This window comes from Electrophorus electricus, unplaced genomic scaffold (assembly GCF_041902795.1).
Source record: "Electrophorus electricus isolate QZ-2024a unplaced genomic scaffold, ASM4190279v1 Scaffold96, whole genome shotgun sequence".
In the NCBI taxonomy this organism is placed as follows: domain Eukaryota; kingdom Metazoa; phylum Chordata; class Actinopteri; order Gymnotiformes; family Gymnotidae; genus Electrophorus; species Electrophorus electricus.
The window spans coordinates 19,022-37,860 of NW_027658813.1; the positions used below are offsets into that span (position 1 = coordinate 19,022).

Below are 18,839 nucleotides of genomic sequence, written 5' to 3' on the forward strand. Positions count from 1 at the left end.
TTTAGTAAGACCAAGCAATGATTCATTAGACCATTATCTACAAGAAACCTTCAGAACAGTACCCTGTGTAATATGGAACAGTAACAGTATAATATGTGTACTCTGGCTATGAAGACAAGCCTATTTTTTGCATATTAGTAGGTTAGCTAATGTTTCATAAATTGTTACTGATTAAAAAACAGCTTATAAAAGGAAAGGGTTAAGGTAGTAAAATGACAAGAAGGCTACAAAATAATTGTTTTACAACAATGGCTAAGTAATGCCTCGCTGTAAATGTCTCCTTTTACATCTGCCTCATCTAGGAAATGATGCAATTGTTCATGATAGTCACAGATACATGACTCACATGGTAGAAATATTTACAAAGTGGAAGTGATATTAATTAAACACTGGAATAGTTTTCATAATGTTCATTTTTCTACTTTTTACAATAATGTTTGCATGGAACGTAGGTGTGAGCTAACAGTAGCTAGTTTACGGAGAAGATAGCTAGCTAGTTGGTATATAGCATTTTTTACAACAGCTATTGTCACAAATATAGTGTTATGATCACCTCAATAAATTGGCAATCAAAAATGATAAGATTACTTGGGGCACCTGTAAGGTGCGGCGGCCCGAGTGCCGTAGGGCGAGGGGCAGGATGCACAGACTCTACCGACTGGGACGAACATTTATTAACAAACGACACAATGGCACGCTTATCACAAACAAGGAACATGAAATGGTTAAAGTTAAACAAACACGATACACAAGAATACATCTAACAAACACATTACATTCAGACATTACGCCAACAATAACCAACATCCTGCACACTTTAACACGCATTTATATACATTAAGGTGCAGGTGTATATACGAGGTGCAGGTGTGGTTACAGACAAGACAGTCCTCCCACTGCACATGGCGGGTCGAACCACGTGAATCGCGGGAGGCGAGCGTTCCGTGACAGAACCCCCTCCCAAGGGGCGCGGATCCCGACGCATCCGTCCAATGAACGTGAACCTCCAGGTACCGTGTACACGTACACACAAACACAGCATGGCAGTGCCCGGCGCCCAGGCGGGCCAGGTGCCGCCAGCAAGAGAGACCTCGCGGGGAGAGAGAGAAAGGCAGCTTCCCTGCCTCTCTCGGGGCAGTCCGGTACACTCCACCACACGTTGCGCCTGTAAACACAAAAGGCGCAAACAGAAACACACAATAGCACCAACACACAAACACAAGGCGCTGTGACGTGGCGCCCGCCGTCCCCGCAGGCTCCTTGACGTGTCCGAGGCCTCAGCGGACACGCGGGGGTGCACGTCCGCCCCGGTTCCAGACATCCCTAAACGGTCCTCCTCTTTCCCGCCGCTCTAAGAGCGTCCCAGAGGCGGGTTGCCTCTGAGGCTTTGGGCAGACCTTTCCAGTTTCGCTGGCGAGTCAGCTGAGGAGAAGGGTCTTGGGAGATCCCGCTGGCTCCACGCAACCGCCCTCTTTCTGGTGGTTGTGGTGCCCCTCGGTCCTCCCTGGCCCGGGCTCAACCGCCTGAGGCCCCCCCCAAGAAATTCCTGGGGCTGTTCCCCTCTACCTCCGGAGAAGACGCAGACAACGGTCCTCTCCCCAATATCCTGGGATCCAGGCAGAGGTGCAGAGGATGTTCATGCACCCCCCGCTAGGAATTACTTTTTTTGTCGAGGGAGAGTGCGTGCTGTAGCGGTTGGTTATTCTGTAACGTGTGCTGTAACATAGTCAATGTTCACTGTATTAGTGTTCACCGTATGTGTTTAATGTTAATCGTTTCTTGTTTGTATCAGTCGTGAGTGATTCTTGTGAGTGCCGTTAGTGTTTCATGTTAAATGTGAATAAATGTTCGTCCCAGTCGGAGGAGTCTGTGCGTCCTGCCGCTCCCCCTACGGCACTCGGGCCACCGCACGTTACCGCACCACTCTGATTAGCAGGGAAAATTAATGAATTAATTATTATTTAAGGACTATGTTAAATCAGTCTTGACTCATAAAGTCACAAGTTCAACAATGTGATTATTACTTCTGAAACCCTAACTAAATAAATAAATATGGCAGTGTCTTTACTTAAAATTCAAAAAAATCCATCAACCCATTGTATAGAGTACATTGTATTAACAGAAAACTTTTTATCCATCCAATGTTTGCAGATGTCAAAACAATATGGATCCATATTCACTGTGTATTTTGGTCCAAAGAAAGTAGTTGTCCTGACAGGATATCAAACTGTCAAACAAGCACTGGTGAATCATGCAGAAGAATTTGGAGACAAGAGACATCAGTCCCATATTCTATGACTTCAGCCAAGGATTCAGAAAACCTTATTCAGCCAATTTAGATGATGGAATGTGTGTGTGAGTTGATCATGGTACTATTTAAATTTTAATTAGGTAAATTATTTGTTTTTCATTCATTATTTATTTACTTTTTTGTTTTGATTTTTTTCAGAATAGATGGTGACTAGACTTCAGAAGAGTCCTAATAAGGAGCCTCCTGCTATTGAATATATTAGCCCAGGGTAATCTGTAGATAAACTACACCCTGTATGTTAATAGTGACTATGTGGAAATGTTCAAGTAGTGGTGTGCTGCCAAGAACTAATACTAAGGACTAACTGTTTCACATCCTGTTTAAGAGCCTTATAGGAGGGTAGAAACTGTTCATCAGCACAGAATGAGGTAGACTTCAGGAAACTAACTAGGAAGTAACAGAGACAATGACAGCAACAGCAACACCAAATCTAAACACAACTGGCAAACCAAAATAACCGACAAACTGGAAAGCAAAACAGGGCTTAAATAACCAAGACTGATGAAGATCCAGATAAACATTACCAGACACGGGTGAACATAATTACAGCTGGGGATACAGGCTCGGGGGTGGAACAGAACGAAACCAAAACAAGAGCTTGACAAAACCGAGCCAAGTATACCAGGGACAGAAACCAAACCAAGCACGTAAATATGTCGCCGTGGGAACTGCGATGCCTGTGACACACAGTGAGCAGGCTGTGTGCTGGGTGGCTACTGTCTAGCTGCATCATTTTCATTTTCCTCAAGCAGCAGGACTGATGGCTATCCTGTAAGGCTGGAGGTTTGTGGCCTATGATGGATTCTGCAGTCCTCACTACTCTCTGGAGGACCTTCAGTCACTTGCAGTGCAGCTGCAGTACCAGACAGTGATGCAACCTGTGGGTTTGCTCTCTGTTTTAGATCTATAAAAGGTGGTGAAAATGTCAGGCGGCAGGCCAAACCTCCTGAACCTTCACAGAAAGAAGAGGTGCTGTTGGGCTGATCTCACCAGTGTGTTGGTGTGGTTGAACCAGGTGAGGTCATCTGTGAGGTGTATACCGAAAAACTCAACCGACTCTTTCCCCTTGGGATACGTTGATGTATAGGCGAGAGTGACCACCCAAATGCAGCTTCCTGTAGTCCACAATCATCTCCTTCATTTTACTGACATTGAGCTGGAGGATGTTGTCGTAGCAACACTTTGATAGAGCACTAACCTTGTCTCTGTAGGTTGACTTGTCTCCCCTTGTGATGAGGCCTAGGATGGTTGTGCTATCAGCAAACTTGAAGATGATGTTAGATGTGTGTTTGGCTACACAGTCATGTGTAAATGGGGAGTACAGGAGGGGGCTGAGCACACAACCCTGTGGAGCCCCTGTGCTCAGAGTCAGTGTTGAAGAGAAGCTGTTTTCTACTTTCCCCACCTTGGGTCTGCATATCAGGTAGTCCAGTATCCAATTGTGGACCAGGTACCTTGCGTGGGTTAACTGCCTTAAAGGATCTGACCTCCTCAGACACAAAGCTCTCCTGATCTACTGGGAGTTTTGCAGCAAGGGGGATGTTTTCCTCAAACCGAGCATAATGAACATTTAGCTTCTCTGCAAGTGAGGAGGTCAACCCCCCTATCACAGTACCAACTTCCTTTGTAGTCAGTGATCATGCAAAGTCTATTCCACATATGTCTGAGAATTCATTGATGTTAGTGCCAGCTGTGTCACAAAATATCCACCAGTCTGTGGTTTCAAAGCAGTCCTGAAGTGTGAAGGTGGCCTCTGCACTCCATTGATAGACTGATCAGAAAACCTTTTTTCCTGTTTGAGTTTTGTCTGTATGCAGGCAGGATAAGGATGGAGGTGTGATCAGATTTTCCAAAAGAAGGGCAGGGGAGGTGTTTATATCCTGAAGGAGAAGTCACCCAGAGTGACACCAACAAGGGAAACATTAATAAAACAAGATTCATGGTGAAAGAGCATGACTAAAGTGTAAGAGAAGAATTAGGAGAAAAGGGGAAACCGTTGTGAAACAGCCAGAGGGAAGCCAGGCCAGCAATGTTCTTCATAAAAGGCCATTTTCTGAAGACAATTATTATTTTATGTTATTTTCCTTATTAATCATGGTTATAATTTGGTTTTGCACTGGAATAGATCATAAGCAGTTTCCCAATGTGTGTTTCATCATGAATACCTGTTTTATATAAATATTGTAAAAACATGCAGTTGTCTCACAGTTAAGATGAAAAACCATTCTGCATTTTGTGTTTACATTTACATTTATGGCATTTCGCTGACATTTAGCTGTTTAACAACAAAGGTTTAATGATTTCTGTTTATGATCAAGGAATTCTGTTTTCTAATGGTGAGAACTGGAAAGAGATGAGGCGCTTTGCCCTTAGCACCCTGCAGGACTTTGGGCAGGGCAAGAGAGGGAGTGAAGAGAGAATCATAGAAGAGATGTGGAATTTGAGGGAAGTGGTGGAGAACTTTAAGGGTAAGAGACATAAGTATATATTTTCTATTTTACTCTTACCAGAAGTAACTATTTTTTGTAGTTGAGCCAAAAATGTAATTATCCAAATTATCCATAATGTAATTATCCATTTATCCAAAATGTAATATATGGGAACATTTAACATCCTGTTATTGGTTATTGTATAAATGCCTCAAATATCACCTCAGCCATTGTATATGGAAGCAGGTTTGAATACAGTGATCCTCGGTTCCAAAACATGGTAAACCGAAGCAATGAGAATATCAGGATCACTGGTTCAGCTTCTATACAGGTACCCTGCTATGTTTTTGAATAAGCAAGAGACACAAAGATAGGATGATGTATGGATAAATGTAGGAGGCACATAACAAAATGTTAATCTGTGTGTTTGTAGCTTTACAATATGTTCCCCTGGCTTCGGCTCTGGCTAAAGGACTGGAAAATTATCATGGCAAACTGTGAAAAAACTCTGAAGGATATAATGCAGCTTGTGCACAGCCTCCAGGAGACCCTGAACCCTCAGGAGTGCAGAGGCTTTATTGACTGTTTTCTAGCATGCAAACAAAACGTGGTATGTCCTTCTTGTGCTGTATACAGAAATGCTTAATGTGTCAAGTTTTATCTTGTACATAGTGCATATACAACCACTCATATTTTGGAGTATCCATATGACCTCTGTAGTGGTATGAACTCCTAATTTATAATTCTGCACTCATCAAATTTGTTATAGTTATAGTAAATTAATGGGGCACCATCGCATATGGAAATATTTTAATCAGTCTCAACTGGAAGTCGCAAGTTGTCTAACTCGTGATCATCCACCACAGGTTAGAAATGCCACCAGTGAAGCCACAAACTTGACAGCTAATGGAACGTTGAACTAATCAGCAATCGCATAGTGTATAATACATTGAAGAATAGAGGGAATAAAGAGAGAAACCAGATAAAACAAATGAGAATATTTGTTTAGAAAACAAAAGTAATCTACAGGACTAACTAGAAGACGACTCAATCTGACCTTTAATCAATAGGCAACTTAAGTTAATTTATATAGCACTTTTCATATACTGTGGCAATTCAAAGTGCTTCAGTAGCACTATCTGGCTGCCAAATGGTGAAACAGAAAACTCTCGTTTGCATCTCAGTGGGAGATTTTGAGTTTGATCAACAATCGATAGGATGTTTAGCAACTAATCACCAATTCTAAAGGAATTAATGTATTGATTCATATAGGTAATATCATTTTTAAAAACAGACAGGATAAATGAGAATAAAGGTCATACAGGGATCCCTAATAACTGACAGCATTACCTAGAGAACTACTAGATGTGAAGTTTAATTGCTAGTACTACAGTAAGTGGAAGCAGTAGTGGAAAGACTAACAAAATTAACATGTTTTGCTTAATTGACTATACTTGCACAAGGAGCTCTATGAGTGTGGGAAGCCTGATTGTCACACTGTGTAAAGGAATTCCCTGTTCGCTATGTCACAAGAATGACAACATCAAAGTTGGCTTTCAAAAGGCCGTTATCACTTCTTATTATGGGGCATTTGGACAGTTCCAGCAGCCTGGAACATTGTCCATGTGTGCGTGATGCTCTGTGTGGGACAAAAACAAGCACACAAAAATCACACAATTCACAATACAGATAGGGGCAATATTCATGGGAGACAGGAATGTCTTTCCCTTGCTCCAAAGCAAGTTCAGTCATGAACTGTCAAACACCTGTTTCAAGCTTGGTATACACCTCTTTAACTGGTGTTTAAACATTGATAATAGCAGTATTTATACACATTGCGTTTACAATTGGCAGAGTGTCCTTGATTGACTCTCTTAATTCAGTGGAAAGTTAAATGTAACACTGTTCAGATTGCAGAAAATAAAATTAAAAATAACACAAATGTACGATGAATGTGAAGACCCACTGTGCTGCAAATGAAACGTGATGCAAATTCAAAAAACGCATGCAACTTCAGAAACCCTGCAAATAACAGCTACAACACGACGGACATGTTTCTGAGGACACGGAGAGGGAATGGACTCCTATGAGACCAGTGGTGACCGAGTAGCTAATGAAAAATATTTATATTTGTGATTACCATGGTTATATCGTTTGTTATGGATTATGTTGATACAGAATGAACAACTGATCTATTCATGCTCAGCAGTTTTGCATATTTAATTCTGCTAGGTTGTAATGCAGCTTTAAAGAACGCTGATGAAAAAAAAAATCCCATTTAACGCGACTATGTTTCTGGCTTAATACGTAGTTAGTTAGCTAGCTAGCTAGCTACCTTCAGAGTGTGTTACTAATTTACAGGATACACTATGTTTTTGTTCAGGTTTGATAGTTTAACTGGTCTGCTACAGTGACCATCTTGTCAATTGTCTTATTCTTACTAGTTAATCTCAAGTGTGTTGTTTTTACATACATACAAAATATGGTTTGAAATCAATAACGCTCTAAAAGTAGGTATATGGACAGAAACCTAGTTGTATTCGACAGAATCTCTTTAGGCTGAACTGGAGTTTAAAATAGTAACACACTCTGAATGCATCTAGCTAGTTATTAACTGGCAGGATCAGGTTTATATTTCTGTTAGTTGGGATTTTGTTTTATCAGTGTTCTTTAAGGCTGCATTCTTTACAACCAAACATGTGCAAGAATGCAAAGCACAAATAGGCCAATTGTTCATTCTGTACCACCAGTGACAAAACTTTGGAAATCACAAATATAAATTACTTTTCACTGGCTGTTTGGTTGAATAACCCCTTTTTGTGTCCCCCTGAAACAACACTTTCATTGTGTTGTGACTGGATTTGTAGCATTTCTGAAGTTGCATGTGTTTTTTGAATTTGCACTGCATTTCTGAAATGTAGCATATGTTGTCATTTTGAATAAAATGTTTTTGGAATTTGTATAACATTCATGAATTTGCATTGCATTTCTGAAATGTAGCACATGTGTTTTGATGAATGTGTTTAATGTAGTTGCAGCATGTTGGGTCTTCCTGGCCACCATACAAATGAACATGGATGAAACAATGGCTTAAGTTGGCAAGCATAAATGGAACCTTATGATTTTAAGCTTCTTTATAGGTTTTAGCACAGCAAAACTGGTTCCTTAAAAATATAAATAAAATGGGACTTCTTAAGAAAACCTTTTCATGCTTGTTGAATTGGTTCACTGTTAGGCCAGCTGATTAGGCTTGGTATGGAAAAAGCCAGTGGTTTGATGGTTTTCAAACATCTCTCTATATGATCCCTGGTATTACTCAGTTGTACTCTGATGGAAGAAAGTGGTCTCTTATGTTGGCTGACTAATTGATCCCTTCTGATTATTGGTTAGGAGGCTGGAAAAAAGAACTCATTGTTCCATGCACAGAATCTCCTTCAAACTGTTTCCAACCTGTTTGCTGCTGGTACTGAGACAACCAGCACAACGCTCCACTGGGGCATTCTGCTTAATGGCCAAGTACCCCCACATACAAGGTAAGAATTCCAACTGCAATGTGAATATCCAGTGTCCAAGACATTTCTCCAATGAGGAAGACAAAGAGGTGCTTGATGGTGTTTGAGGGTTTACCATGGTTGCTTCTTGTATTTGTTTATATTGTAATATTGAAAGAGTTGATTGCTTTTGTCTTCTTAAAAACACGAGACAATATCTTCTGTTGTGCTCCAGATCAGGTACAACAGGAGATTGACAGGGTGGTTGGAGGCCGCCAGCCAGTGCTGGATGACCACAAGAACCTGCCTTACACAGATGCAGTCATCCATGAGACACAGAGACTGGCAGACATAGTACCCATGAGTCTCCCTCACACCACTACCTGTGATATTAACTTCCAAGGCTTCTTCATCAAGAAGGTCAGGCTGTTAGATTAACTGAGAAGAGTCTAAAAGCAATACAACAAAAGCATGCATAGGATAAAATTATTAAATGTACGTAGGAGACTGAGAGCTGAAACTGGCTGGTTTATAAATATAACAAAGACATGACAAAATGGCTGCGTAAATTTAAATTTTGCACTGTTGTCATACCAGAGAAAGCTGTCACTAGCTTCCTGCTTAAGCTAAAACTGTGATTCTTTGCAGGGAACCTGTGTATTTGCTCTTTTGACATCCGTGTTGAAGGATGAGAATGAGTGGGAGAGCCCTTACACTTTTAATCCAGGACACTTCCTCGATGAGTAGGGACACTTCATTAAGAGAGATGCCTTCATGCCCTTCTGTGGAGGTGCACTGAAATCATTTTCTGTCATTGATCTGGTGCTCCAGATTTCATGTTGTACTTTAAATGTCTGTCTGTGTGTCTGTTAAGGGCGTAGGGTGTGTCTGGGAGAGAGTCTGGCCAGGATGGAGCTGTTCCTCTTCTTCGCCACTCTTCTGCAGCACTTTCGTTTCACTCCTCCACCTGGCGTGTCTGAGGAACAGTTGGACCTCATGCCAGCTGTGGGCTTCACGTTGACCCCTCTCCCCATAAGCTCAGCGCAGTAAACTACTTGGCATAATCCATTCACTTTTAACATGTAAGGGTAGTATTTACATTCAAGGTTGGAATAATATTGGCAAAATACTATTTAAAAATTCACAGGCACTGGTGCAACCTGGATTTCAAAGTTCATCACACGTGACCAACACATTCACATGTAACTCACTTATCTGCCCCAACACTTGGCACCTAAAATTAAACCCTCATCATTCATATTGCTGAGTAACATTCAGTTTTATAATAAATGTATGATTTCTTATATGTGAATGAACCTTAATAATTTACAGTAAATATTAACAGTGCTTTTAGTTTTTCATGCCAAGTCAAGTTCATAGTCATCCTTCAGTATAATTCGTATATACATTATTACAAATGTTTCATCTGACAGTAGTGTGACACATATGAACAACATGGGAAGTCTGCCTCTGTTTTGCCATAATCTTCAAATAAAGTCTAATATTTCTACTGCACAAGGTATGATGCATTTCACTGTAAACACTCTCATCATCTGGAAACATTTGATAGAAATTGTTGCATCTTGTCCTCCCTAAGATGATCAAGTTTTTTGTTAGTGGATTGAAATAGTAGCAATGTATGTTTTAAATTTGTCAAAATACCTTTAACCAGGGCACCATGCTAAATGTAGGGAAATATGTTAATTATAATTGAAGTGTAATTACTTTAAAAAAAGCTTTATATTAATTCAGTCTCACTCAGGTTATGGTTAGTCAGAGTCCTAATCACGTATGCAGGGATTATAAAAATGAAAGTGAATCCTGCATTATATGGTAAATTAAATGTTAATAAACATATATAGTAAATAAACAGGGCTTGAGTATATGGAACCAACTAAAATGAAGCTATAGGTATAGTAATTGTTGTAGAAAAACCACAAATAACATTTGCAGATGCTTCTATCCAAAGCAACTTACAATTATGACTGAGTACAACTTGAGCAACTGAAGGTTAAGGGTCTTGCTCAGGGGCCCATCAGTGGCAACCTGGCAGCAGTGGTGCTTGAAACCACAATCTTCTGATTACAAGTCAACTACCTTAACCACCAAGCTACCACAAAACTAGAAAGAGAAAAAAAAATTGATTAACAACTAAATAGAGCCAAAAGGGAAATGCCATGGATTTTGGAACACTAAACTGGGACTCCTGAAAGGGAAGTGTGTCCTAAATAATCATTGAACTAGACTGGATTTGCCTAAATGTCATTCTGTGGTCAGGTAGTATGATAACACACAGCGAACTGGCATCAAAGTAGACCATGCTGACCCCGTTACCTGTTTGTTGAGTTGAGTTCAGGATCAGGTCACAGTTCACCCTTGAACTGGATCATTTTAGGAGCTCTATGAGAGCTCACTCACTCATAATCCCAAGATTTTCAATAGCACTGCGATGACACATTGTATATGTTGTTGGGGTTAGGTTTTGAGAATGTAAAATGACTTCCCCACTGCTGTCCATCAGATGGCATGGTTGAATAGCAAGGTCAAAGGCACTTGTTAAGCATTGCCACTGGTTTTGGAGTTTCTCATTTTAGACTCAACCGGAATCGATTTTGTGTTAGGGTATCTCGAGTCAGAATTTAAGGGCTGGGGTCGCTCATCACATGATTTCAGGGTGGCTTTTAGGTTTGCCTGTCGGGTAGGTGAGCAGAAAGTTCCCAATCCTCCCTACTCTCATTTGGCAAGCTAGAAGGTGGAACAGGTGTGGGGTTGTGTGTAAGTGAAGGAATGTAGAGCCGAACGAAGAGCCTTTCTAAAGAACATACATAAAGTGCAAGAGAGAAAATGTTTTATTTACATTTTCATTTTAGCAAAGTTGGAGCTTGATTCACACTCCACACCCACTACGGTTGCAGGGAAGACCCATCGTGCTGCAAATACATAAAGCACATTCATCAAAATGACAACACTTGCGATACATTTCACAAACGCAATGCAAATACATAAAGCACATTCATCAAAATGACAACACAACCCGGTTCAAATTCAGAAAACACATGCAACTTCAAAAATGCTTCAAATCCATTCCCAACACAACAGAAGTGCTGTTTCCAGAGGACACAGGCGATTGGACTTCAATGAGACCAGCGGGAAGCAACAACAACCAAGTGAAAAGTACGTTTTTAGGTTACCATGGTTTTATCATGGCTGGCTATTCGTGCTATACATTCTAGCGTATTTATTTATGCTAGGTTGTACATATCGCAGCCTTACAAACGCTGATATAAATCCCATTTAACACAATTCAGGTTCTGTCTAAATACCTGCCTACTATTTTACAGAATAGTATTCAATCTAAAGAGATGCTGCATAATACAACTCTGGTTTCTGGATAAATACCTACAATTAAGAGTGTTTTGTATGTATCTATAAGCATTACACTTCAGATAAGATAAGAACAAGATAGTTGGCCAGCATAACCAATGACCAAACTGGTTGCCCAGTATAATCAGATTGAGATTTGACCAGTATGACCCAACTGCTCAATCATACTGGTTGAATAGCTTGGTCAAGTTGTTTATGCTGCTGGACCTGCTGTCCAGTTGGAAATTGTGGCTAAACCATCAAACCTGAAACAAAACGTAGCTTTTGCTAGTCTACCAGTTTAATCAGATGATTTAATAGCATAAAGTACATCTATTGCCTGGATGTCCAGCTTTTCAACTATCTTGACCATCATTGACCAGATTAGATCATCTGACACCAGAAAATTATCTAGATTTTGTAGCTAGGGCTGTAGCATGCCTATTACGGAGGTCCACAGTTTATCATAGATATATACAGATCTATTCTAACAGTGCAAAAGTAATGATAGAAAAGTAATAACAATTTAGGTATTTAAAAAAAACCATTAGAATTCATGAAACAGAATGTCCCCACAATCTGCACATCCTAAAGGCATCACCTGTTCATTGCAGCATGTTTGGTCAGCGCACTCTCATATTAAATGCTACATACACTTACAGAGCATTATATTTCCATTTTCTTCTGTTTTCAGCTCATATTGTTTTGTCCTTTCTGTTGTTTCAGATACTAGAGTATACTACTTGCTCAAAGACTAAAGCTAACAGTATGTGTGTGAAAAATAGGTGGTGTTGAGGTAACTAAAAGAATGTTTACAGGAAAAGAGGCTTAACTAAACTTTAATTTTACTAAATCTAGGCCTATATTCTTAAAGCTTCTCAAAGCATGAGTGCTAACCTAAGGTGATATTTTTGTCTCATCTACAACACTGACAAACAAATCCTAGATAAGCATTGAGAAGCTTTATGTACATGCACCCCAATTAAAGCATATTTAAATGCTTATTGTAAAATTATTAATGAAAATTGTGACAACATTTAAGGCTCCAGGTCGTAAGAGGAAATGTGATAAAAACCACAAATCAAGTGGAATGGTGGAAATGAAGTCAGACAGCGACAAACCAAAACAGTTCAATGATATACAGTGTATTGTACAATAGACAGTATGATATTTATATATATATATATATATATATATATATATATATATATATATATATATAAGAGACAGTGTAACACTGGATTATAACGTCAGGAGTGACACAGGCCAAAATAACTCACTAAACCTAAACAGACAAAAGAAAAATACACATACAACTACACTACGTGGAAAACACAGAGCAAACCCACCCCCCAAACAAAATGGCAGTCACTTCCTACTTACCAGTGAAACACAACAAAGGGAACAAAGTGGAACATATACAAATACACAACGGCAAAAACAAACTGCTAGTGCAAAGTCAACATGGGAAGCAAAGTCATACACTAAGCCAACCATCAACACTGCTAACAAACAACTCGAGAACATCTCTCTCTTCCTCTAGCTTCTTCCCTCTTTTATTTCTCCTCAGGGTGGGCAGAGTCTTGTCTCCTGATTTTCTGCAAACATGAAACTCTGTAATGGAATCTAGAAGTGGATCTAGAATGGAACACACACACACACACACACACACACACACACACACACACACACACACACACATTTACATTTACGGCATTTAGCAGACGCTCTTATCCAGAGCAACTTACAAAAGTGCTTTGTCATTTACTCATAGAATATATCCAAGTACAGTACAGTAGTTTAGAATCAGACATACCAATGAACTAGAATACTGTAGAATACAGGGATGAATGCTAATAACTAGAAGTACAAAATACATAAGGTCTATCTTAAACAATGATAAGTGCTATAAACAATAAGTGCTAGAGTTTGTTAAACAACATAAACAATACCCTACAAAAAGTATTAATTTAGTCAGTCAATATGGGAGCAGTGTCAGTTGTCCTTTAAATATTCTGCAAATAGATGGGTCTTCAGTCTGCATTTGAAGACTGCAAGGGACTCTGCTGTCCGGACAGGAAGTGGGAGTTCATGCCACCATCTTGGAGCCAAGACAGAAAATAGTCTCGATGCTTGTCATCCATGAGACCTGAAGCAAGGTATTTCAAGCCGAGCCGTACTTGAGGTTCGAATTACTCGAGGTATAGATTGGGCTTTGACCATTGACCTCATGTATGAAGGGGCTGGTCGATTTTTGGCTTTGTAGGCAAGCATCAAGGTTTTAAATCTGATGCGTGCAGCTACAGGAAGCCAGTGAAGAAAGCGCAGCAATGGCGTAATGTGTGAACTTCGGAAGATTGAAGACCAGTCGTGCTGCTGCATTCTGGACAACTTGTAGAGCTTTGATGGCTCTTAGAGGAAGACCAGCAAGTAGCAAGTTGCAGTAGTCTGGCTTTGAGATCACAAGAGACTGCACAAGCACCTGGGTAGCTTCCTGTGAGAGAAAGGGTCGAATCCATCATATGTTACAAAGGAGGAATCTCCAAGACCGGGTTAGATTAGAAACGAGTTCAAAACGACAACTGGTTGTCCAAAGTTACGCCCAGGCTACAGGCAGCTTCGAATGGTGATACTAGGGAGTTCTCAAAGAAAACAGTGAGGTCATGGTAAGGGTTGGGAGTACCTGGGATGAACAGAAGCTCGGTTTTACTGGGGTTGAGCTTCAAGTGGTGGGCTATCATCCATGACGCAATGTCAGTCAAACATGCTGAGATACATCTGGAGACCTGCATGTCAGAGGGTGGAAAAGAAAGAAATAATTGAGTGTTATCAGCATAGCAGTGGTAGGAGAAACCATGAGAAGATGTTACATCACCAAGATAATGAGTATACAAAGAGAAGAGAAGGGGGCCTAATACTGAGCCTTGTGGAACACCAGTGGAGAGTCTACATGGTTTGGATGTGGATCCTCTCCATGTCACCTGTGCCGGTTTGTAGCCAGACTGGTTGGGATCATGCAGCTGGTTCTGGGTGAAAAAAAGAATTGATTATAAACTGCTTTAAAGGGCTTTTGAGAGAAAAGAGAGAAGTGATACCAGTCTGTAGTTGGTAACACTGAAGCTGTCAAGTGTGGCCTTCTTGAGGATTGGTACCACCCTGGCGGTTTTGAATGCAGTAGGCACGCATCCAGAAGATAAGGAGTTGTTGATGATGAAAGAGATGAAAGGAAGCAGATCTCTTGCGATTGTCTGGAACAGAGGATCCAGCAGACATGTAGTCAGATTGCAGGAAGTGAGGAGTTGAAGAATTTAATCTGAGGAAAGAGGAGAAAAATAGGTCAGAGAGTTGGATGTTGGGGAATATATGTTGGTTGGAAGAGTGGGCACAGAGGAAAAGGACTGGCGGATTGCTGCAACCTTCTCCTCAAAGAAGGTGATAAAATCCTCCAGAGTAAGAGTAAGAGGAAGGAGGGGGAGGGGGAGGATTAAGGAGAGAAGAAAAAATAGTGAAGAGCTTGCGTGGATCAGATGCTGATGATTTGAAATTCTCTCTGTAGTAGGATGACTTTGCAGATGTTACTTCCAGTGAGAACTTGGAAAGGAGAGACTTGTATGAGCTGAGGTCTGAATCTACGTGAGATTTCCTCCACCGCCTCTCTGCAGTCCTTCGTTCTCTCCTGTGGCAGCGAAGTTTTTCTGTTAGCCAGCGGGCAGGTGGGGAGGACTTAGCAAGTCTAGAGGAGAGAGGGCACAGAAGATTCATTAACGAGGAGAGTGTAGAAATGAAAGAATTTGTAACTGTATCCAAAGAGAGAGAAGACAGAGAGTCAGGGTGAGGAAGGGTGGACAAAACAGTAGAAGTAAGGGAAGAGGGAGTTATGGAGTGCAGATTGTGATGGAGGAAGGAGGAACATGTTGGAGAGGACAGGATGGAAAGAGAAGGAAGGGAGAGAGAGAAGGATAGAAAGTGATGGTCCGAGAGGTGGAGGGGGGTGACTGATGTCCGATGTTGTGGTGGTACAGGTGAAGATCAGGTCCAGAACATTGGCCGCTTTGTGGGTCGGAGGAGAGTGGTTGAGGGTGAGGTCAAATGCTGTCAACAGTGGAAGCTTGTCTTATGGATACACACACACACACACACACACACACACACACACACACACACCAAACGAACACAGGACACAACAATTGAAAAAAATATGCTTTTTTCTCTTATGGTTAGTGTTTTTCAGTAATACTCACACGAATGCTTTATTGTCCAAGACAGGAGAGATTATGCTCTCCTGTCAGTCAAGAAATGCAAAGTAAACATTCACTGAGCCTCCTAAAGCTAGGTTGCCTTCATATTACTGGGCTTTCCAGAAAAAAGATTGATTAATACTTTGGTTCCACAGCCAATATAATTTATATATATAAAGTAGAAAGCATATGTAGATTTTTCATATGCGCTTTTACTTTGTTTAAAAAAGAAGGACGATAGGTTAAAAAGATAAAATATTGTGCAGTAACCATAACTCTATTAACACGGTCACTCAGGGTTAACACAGTTCGCCACACAGGGGCGACGTCTGCGTTGAAATACCTTTAAATATAATTGACTTGAATATCAGTTGTCCTTCACTCTGGCAATGGTCATTTTCATGTGTCTTACTTGTCCGTTTTATGCTTATTCATATCCCCCAAAAGTCTGTTTAGACAAGCGGTACGTTTAAGCTCTTTCGTATCTTTACGCACCGCATGTCTTGTCTTAAACTGGTTGTTTTTCCACAGCCAATAGTTTGACGCTTTATCGTGGACGTTGAGCCAAAGCCATCATTTAGGGCCAGCCGACGTTTATCTGTCTAAAACGGTATCTGGAGAGAGAGTCTAGCTAACTGGAATATGTCCACTCTTTTGAAGAAAAATCATGGACAACAAGAAGATGGAAACAGATGGCGGAAAAGAAATCATATCTGCTTATATACACGCAGTGTCCCCGATAAAAAAAAAAAATGTCAACGTGAAACAACAAGTAGTTAAATGCAATAATTCAGATGGGCAGAGATGAACACCACCACTGGAGAAACATGAGGGTCGTGGCTGACAGAAACTCCACCAGTTAAATTAATAAAAACAACAAAAGTATTAAGTAAGTACCAATATTAAATCACTGTTAGAAATGTAACTGTTCGGGCAACCAATGGAGCGCAATGAGTTTCCTAGTTGTACCTGGTTTTGTGATCGCTAATGGCGAACGTTTTCTGCTAGCTAGCTATTTCTATTAGCTCGCTAGTTAGCTCTATATTGGCTAGCAAAAGTCAATCTATACCATCAAACCTGTACGTTTAAGCAACACCACATAAGTAGCCATCTATATCACTATAAATGGCACCTTTCCAAAGAATGAAACAAAGTAGCTAATTAATCTTCGCTATCTTGTTAATAGCGACATAATTGTATGGAAATGCAGAGTTTCAGTAGCTAGTTGGCGCTATAGCTTGCTAGCTACGAAGCCGCCGTCTTAGGATGTCAAACCCAGACTTGCTAGTGGGTTGCTTTTTCCAGAGCACCATGTCACAAGGCCAAAATGATGATAACCAAGTGGCTCGGTGAACAAAACATTGACATTTTTGGTCCATGGCCAGGAAACTCCCCAGATCTTAGTCCCATTGAGAACCTGTGGTCTCTCCTCAAAAGTGCAGGGGACATGTAGAGTATGTCAACAGTACAATCCCAAACCTGCAATTAAGGTGGCACCCGGTAAGTATCCGTTGTCATTAACACCAGGGGAAGAGATAGTAATTGACTACACAGACATGGTGGACTCAGCACAGGGGTACACGTACGTGGCCAAAATCTGTGCACAGACAAAATTAAATTTGGTTGACGCCTTCCCTTTGGCATTAATGCAAATGAGATGTTCAGTAAATGCAACAACTGGTTTTACCCCTTTTGAATTGCAGACAGGTCGAGGACTTCCAGGACCCCAGGGACCCTTAACAATAAATGAGAAAACAAAGACATCTCACACACACATCATACTTTAATGAATTGCAAAGTATCGTTTCAGCTTTCTCCACGCAGGAGGGGGACCGGACAGGGAGCAGACAAACCCAGACGATACCCGTTAGGGACTGGGTGCTGCTGAGAGTCATCAAGAGAAAATGGAGTGAGCCGAGGTGGACAGGTCCATTCCAGGTGACAGAAAGAACCAGCCACGCCGTACGCCTGAAGGGTAAAGGGGAAACGTGGTTTCATCTGAGCCAGTGCGCCGCCGCAGAGTCACCGCAGAGGAGTCTGCAAGAGACAGCGAGGGACCTTGCTGAAACATCACCTAACTCATGAGTGTCATTTTACTGGTAGCTTTAGGGGTCCACCTTAAGACTCAGGTGTCCATTACATGGTATAGTAAACTATGGTTAGAAAAGCATGTTTAAATGACGGTGGGAGTGATTTATCACACTGTAACCTGACTTAACCTACACATGTATTCCCACCTTTGTGTTCCTCAGCATCCATTCATATTTCAAATAAAAATGATGACACCCCTCTATGGGTTCATAATATTTCTTTATAGCAATTCATCAAAAGCTAATATCAGTTCCACATATCACAACAGAAAACAGATCTCCAAACAAATCTTGGTGTAAACTACCATATGAAAATTTACTGGGTCCCTTTGCTTTCGTGTCTACCTACACTTGATACAGCATGATTAGGATCTCAGAGAGCGTTACAGTTAGTAATGGAACTACAGGAGCCACAGGAAGTATGCTATTATTGGAGTGAGAGAGAGGGCAGGAGAGAGAGAGAGAATGTGAAAGAGAAATGGGACAGCACAGGACGCTTGCAGTCTGGAGAGATGGGAACAGAAACTAGAATATGTAATAATAAAAAATATGTAATAATACTTTTGGCATAGCAGGAATCACACTCTGATATGCCACTGGAAAAAAGATTTTTAAAAGGCATTAAAAGGGATAAAAGGCTCTTGGATATGATACATGGACTATACATCATACATTTTGCATATCTCTTATGTATGTGTCTGTATAAGAAAAGATGATTAAAAGACTAAATGAATAAAAAATGATTAAATACAGGCTGAGTTTGTAATAATAACAATGCTTGCTAGGATTAGCAATACAAAGACAAATAATCTGGAGAAATGCAAACATTCTAGGGAAACTGGACCAATAAGAATATGGACCTCATTAATCTGGATGGAGTAAAAATAACCACGTCTATCGCTAATCACAAAATGGAA

The 18,839-nt window shown here is 40.7% G+C and overlaps 1 pseudogene; it reads left to right on the plus strand.

Moving 5' to 3' along the window:
- The first annotated feature begins 992 nt into the window (after positions 1-992).
- LOC145656904 (cytochrome P450 2K1-like) lies at positions 993-9,295 on the plus strand (annotated as a pseudogene).
- The last annotated feature ends 9,544 nt before the right edge of the window (positions 9,296-18,839 follow it).